The sequence below is a fragment of the Sciurus carolinensis genome, chromosome 3, assembly GCF_902686445.1.
Source record: "Sciurus carolinensis chromosome 3, mSciCar1.2, whole genome shotgun sequence".
NCBI lineage: Eukaryota > Metazoa > Chordata > Mammalia > Rodentia > Sciuridae > Sciurus > Sciurus carolinensis.
The window spans coordinates 55,496,453-55,502,406 of NC_062215.1; the positions used below are offsets into that span (position 1 = coordinate 55,496,453).

The 5,954-nt window shown below is 46.0% G+C and overlaps 1 pseudogene; it reads right to left on the bottom strand.

Moving 5' to 3' along the window:
- Nucleotides 1–722: 722 nt before the first annotated feature.
- LOC124981067 (40S ribosomal protein S12-like) lies at nt 723–1,104 on the bottom strand (annotated as a pseudogene).
- Between the last annotated feature and the right edge of the window lie 4,850 nt (nt 1,105–5,954).

Below are 5,954 nucleotides of genomic sequence, written 5' to 3' on the forward strand. Positions count from 1 at the left end.
AGGGGTGCCTAAGCACTGAGCCACATCTCCAACCCTTTTAATTTTTTTACTTTAATTTTGAGACAAGGTCTTTCTAAGTCACTTAGGACCTTGCTAAATTGCTGAGACTGACCTTGAACTTCTGATCCTCCTGTCTTAGTCTCCTGAATTGCTGGGCATACACCACCGTGCCCAGCCCAGAAACACTTTTAATTGCTCTATAACTTACAGAAAGTTGTGCAAATCACCAGCGTATAGCTCCATGGATTTTCCAAATTTGCACAGGTTTACTCAGCCCCTGAATCAAGAAGTGGGACATTTCTAGTGCCCTAGAAAGTCTTTATATACCCTTCTATCTCCTAACCACCTCTCACCCCCAGGGGCAAGCATCACCTGGACTTTTGACACCACATTTTTGCTAGGTTGCCTCTGCACATTTTGCATAGTGGAATCAAAAGCATTTGCTCTCCTGTGTCCCGTTTCTTTTGTTCAACACTGTGTGTGAGGTTCGCTTAGGGTGTTGTGTGCAGTTGTCCTTCTTTTCTACCTGCACTATGGCACCTTTCATTGTGCAAACGCACCACACATTAGTTATCAAGGCAACTCTTGCTGGGTGTCTGGATAGCTTCCAGTGTAGGGTTATGATGAATAGTGCTGCTACGCACAGTCTGCTGTTTGCACAGGATGCATTTCTTTTTTTTTTTTTTTTTTTTAAGAGGAATATGAATGAAAACTTTATTTGCTCATTTCTTGCATTTGAAGTACTCTTGGATGCCATTCTTGGCCTGACTTAACCACTATACAACTGCAACCAACCACTTTACAAGGTTTGCCCTCTCGATCAATTTTACAAAGTCCTACCCATTTTCCTAGTTTCTTGTTGTCTTCGACCTTAATTAGGTTGATTTGGTACTCAGCACAAAGGACCTCCACCAACTTGACAGACATAGGCTCATTAGAGTTGGATGCAAGTACACAAAGATGGGCCTGGCGCTTGTCTAAGTCTTTGGCAGCTTTGCGAATTCCATGTGCAAGGCCATCGTGGATGAGGGCAGTCTTCAGCACCTCTTGTAAAGCAGTATTGACGTCCATTACACCCCCAGCAGCAATGCCTTCCTTGGCCATGGCGGTGGGTTACTGGTGAAGCTGAATCTAGAACAGACCCAAGCCCCTGCCTCTGCGCGACTCAGCGGTGGCAGGGAAAGAGCAGGATGCATTTCTGGTAGGGGTGTAACTAGTGGGTTGTAAATAAGGTATGTACACATTCATCTTGAATAGATGATGCCCAATCGTGCCCCCAAACAGTTGAGCAAATTTGCACCTCCATTGACAGTGCGTAGGGGAGAGAGAGTGTTCCTCTCCTAACCTCCTGCAAGAAATAGCATGTATGAATCCAGCTATGGGATACATCATGCCTCCCGGAATGTTCATAGGCTGAAACCCAACAGCCAGTGCCTCAGAATGTGACTGTATTTGGAGATAGGGCCTTACAAGAGGTAATGAAGTTAAAACGAGGCCTTCAATGTGGTCCTTAATCCAGCCTGACTACTGTCCTTATAGAAAAAGGAGATGAGCAAACATGTAGGTGCCCCAGAGTGAGCCTGCACTGGGGCAAGGCCACATGAGGACACAGTGACTTAGTAAGAATCCTTAGGAATCTTCATTTCCTTTGGGTGTGTGCAGTGTCTATGAAGCTGTGCAATCAGAAGGAGGATGGCATGCTGTCTTAGTCTGCTCAAGCTACTGTAACAAAATACCAGAGCAAAAGACTGGGTGGCTTAAAACAAAGACATTTCTGTCTCCCAATACTGGAGGCTGGAAGTCCAAGATCAAGGTATCATTCAATTTGGTCCCTGTCAAGAGCTGTCTTCCTGGCTCTGGACATCCATCTTCTTGCTGTGTCCTCACATGGGGGAAGAGGGCTCTCTGGTGTCTCTTCTTATAAGGACATTAATCCTATCAGATTGGGTCCCCACCCTCATGAACTTATCTAACTCTAATTACCTCCTCAAGGAGACCAAGCCCCCAAAACACCACGTGAGCATCAGGGTTCAACATAGGAATGGAGTGGGGATGCACTTTGGCTCACAGTAAATACATACTCTGACTCACAAAATGTCTGAAACAGTCACCATTTGTCAAGCACTTTACAAGGCACATCCTCATACATCACTGCATTGGAGTTACACATTGAGACGATGAAATGTGGAGACTGAGGCACATGGAATCTGAGGGACTGGCCCACATGTACCTGGGAGGAGGCCAAGAACGGGAGTTCACCCCTGCCCCTTCTTCCTCCCAGGCACATCCTTCCCTCTTTACATCAGACTCAATACAGCTGCTATTCAAATAACCAGGGGCTGGGTGTGGGGCCTCTTCTCATGATGAAATGAATGAATGAATGAATGAATGAATGAATGAATGAATGAATGTGTGTAGTTAGGATCCTATCTGAGCTTAGTGACTATCGATGGGCCCAGGAAAAGACAATGTAGACTTGGAACTAACCCAGCATAGAGGGCACCTGCGATCTCCAGTTTTAAAACTCTTGAAAATGTACGAGTGTTCTTTTTCCTCTCCATCATTTACTGCCCCCCTATGCCCACATGTTCTCTCTTTCACCAAATCTCTTCGCCGTTTACTGTGGACGACGAAGCCACCCCACCCACACGGGCCCCATTCTGGGAGTGATTGATGACTGCTGGACACACACAGATGGACAGCTGGAGAGATGTCTGCTCCTTCCGCGTGCTCGGCAGCTGCGGAGACGGTGATTTTTCATGTGAGCGTTAGCTTAGAGTCTCCGGCTCCCGAGTATAACTAAACCCAGACAGGCTCTGCGAGATGAAAAATAAAGCGTTGTGTTTATGATGCCATGAAAAGCCTTCTTTTTCCTCCTAAAAAAGAAACTTATTTATTTCCTTGTGGGTATGGGTTTGCAGTAAGTGTGGAAGGATTAAGCCTTTGAAACTGTCGATTTATATCCGTGAGTAATGCGAAGCCTTTGTCTTGGAGAGGAGAGAGCGTTCCAAATTGGAAAGGCGAGAGTCGGGCCCCTTTGCTCCATCACTTGGTGGCTCATTTGTTAAATATTTAACGAGCACCTCTTGCCTGCCAGCCTGATGTCGGAGGCTGGGAGCAGAGACTATAGGAGAGGGCACGGTCCCTGCCCTGTCTACGGGTAAGCCCTGAGCCTGAGGCTCATCCAGAGAGTGTGAAGATGCTGAGCAGAAATGACAGGAGCTTCATGGAGGAGGATAGAGGAAGAATGAGGAGGAACCAGCCAGGTGAAGAGGGAGATCCTGGCAGAAGGAATGGCTTCATCAGAGGGGAGTAGGCGGGGCTACAGCGTAGTTGGTCTTCAGCAGGTAGGAATGCTACAAGAGATTAGAACCCGGACAAGGCCCTGGGTTCAAATCCCAGCCTTGCCCAGTCCTTACTATGTGAAATATGGAAAAAAGCTATGACCCCCTCATAGGGGATTATGAAAAGTCACTGCTGATATGTGTAAGGAGCCCAGAGCAGTGCTTGCCAAAAATGTTCAGTAGTCATGACCTGTTATTTTGTTGAGAGAAAGGAAGAGGAGGCAGGAAAAGGTAAGCAGGGGCCTGAATGTTGGGGTGAGGAGTTGGTGCACTGGTACCCCTACTTGTAGAAATCAGGGGTGCAGATTTCACTGGATTGGTCTGACCTTAGGAAGGAGCCTAATTGTGTGGTCCTGAGAGAGACCTGAGGGCAGGTGGTCCACCGGAAACCTGGGTGCTGAGGGGGAGCACCCAGGAAGTCAGTCAGAGGAGGTATGGCCTGATCATGGGGTCTACAGGTAAGAGTTCCACAGACAAGCGGGTGGGGTGGTTTCTGCAGAGCCCACAACAAGCCCACCTGATGAATGGCCTCAGGAGGGTGAAAAGCAGAATCAAGAAGTGGGTGGTTGTCTCTGCTGAGAGGTCACCTGGGGTTGGGGTAGGGGTCTGTGTGAACTCTGGGGTAGGAACAGCTTGAATCCAAAGCATAGACTGAGCCCAGAAAGCTGAGCATCTATAAAATGCAGGATTTTTGTGAGTTTAAAGATATGTTTCTGTTTCATGGAGCTTAGAGGATGGGGGTGGGGGCCAGAGAAAGAAACAATTAAACAAGTGTTGACAATCTATTGAGGTGAAGGGAAGACAGGGAGGGACCTCAGTTTATGTGAACACAGAGGAAGGGTCCCCAACTGAACAAGAAAATCAGGGCAGACTTCCTGGAAGAAGAGACCTTTATGATGAGATTTGCTGGATGGCTAGAATTTGGCAGGAGAGCTGTGTGGGTGAAGTCCTAGAGGTGAGAGATAGCTCAGGAGAATGAAGAGACTGCAGGGTGTTTAATATGGAGCACAGAGGTGAGTATCCAGAGCAGGATAAAATAAATCCATTATAGAATAGATGTGGCTTTGGTGCTTCTGAGGGGGTTGATGGAGAGAGGTGGGGGTCCTCCAGGAGTCAGAAGACCCAGTTTCCAGATGCTCTGGGTCTTTTTTTGGCTGTGTGCTTTGGACACTTGCTTAAACTTTGTTTCCCTGTTTCATTTGTTTGTTTTGGGTGGGGACAAAGAGACAGAATATATATATCCACATAAACAAATATTACTGAGTGACTGCTATGGGCCAGGTAGCATTCTAAGCACTAGGCATTATCCTGGAGAAAGGAAGAAAAAGTCCTTCTGGGTCATGGGGCTTACATTTTAGTGGAGCATACAGATGTTAATACTATGAAAAAAAAAATCAAACTGGGTAGTGGCTAGCAAGTGGCAGGGTACAGTGAGTGGGAGGGATAGTCAGGGAAGACTTCTCAGAGGAGGTGACCTCTGAGCAAATGACAAGGGGGAAAGAATTATCACAACTGAACCCTCCATAGAGGTGCTAAGTATAGCAAGTGTTCTAAAGGCTTTGCCTGGAAACAACCCAGTTAACCTTATAACACTCAGTGAGGCTGCCACTGTCCCCACCATGCCCCATTTACAGATTGCAGAACCAAGGCCCTCAATCAAGTTCCAGGGCTTGAACCCAGGACAGGCTTCCACAGCCCACATCCTAACCCCAGGAAGGACAGGAAGCCCTGAGTCTTCCTGAGCTGGGATGAGCCCCTAAGTGGGGACCGTGTTTGCAGATTGCAGAGTGCTAGTCAAATGTGAAATCTCGTCCCTAGAGTCTTCTTCAGGGTGTGAAGGGAATTTTGCTAGTACTCCTTCATCTGTGGCCATTTCTGCTGATCCTAAGAACAATGCAAAGTCTGCGGAGCTGTTTCCTTTGTGATTCTCAACAGGCTATATGAAAATGCAGTATGCTGAGGGGTGGAGAAATGTTCACCGGCAGAAGCAGCTCCTGCTTTGCTCTTTGTGAACGTCGTAGAGTCACACACTGGAAATATGGGAAACAGAAAGGATGTGAAATGACCTTATATTTACAGTCACCATGTAAATATAAGCCCTGTTCAATTTGGAGTATTTCCTTTTATTCTTTTTCAAAAGTAGTAGGTGTTTTCGTTGTGTACAGTAGATAATAAAGAACTCAGAGGGTTTGGAATATATAGCCAATCGTACAATGTGATTATGTGACAGGAAAATATAGCATGACACAATGCCTATTTTACTTCCATATTCCCCCAAGTATCAGCTTTCCCAAACTACTCAGGAGGACAGGTAGAGTTCTGTGGCAGATCACTAGAGACGGGTTTCAGATTGGTCAGTCCTCTCTTGCCCTCTTGATGACCACTTCACCATACTGTCACCTGGGTCTATGGTCATCAAGCATTTTGGTTGTACACTCTTCTTAAGTAAAGAAATTCTGAGCTTTCATTCTGGACATAGGCATATTTATTTATAAATCATATTACTACCAATCTGCAGATTGCAATTGCATATCAATATAATGTTACTAAAATATTAGTATAATATTTGTATAATATTTAACCATTCATTTCTTTTTCTTTTTTCTTTTT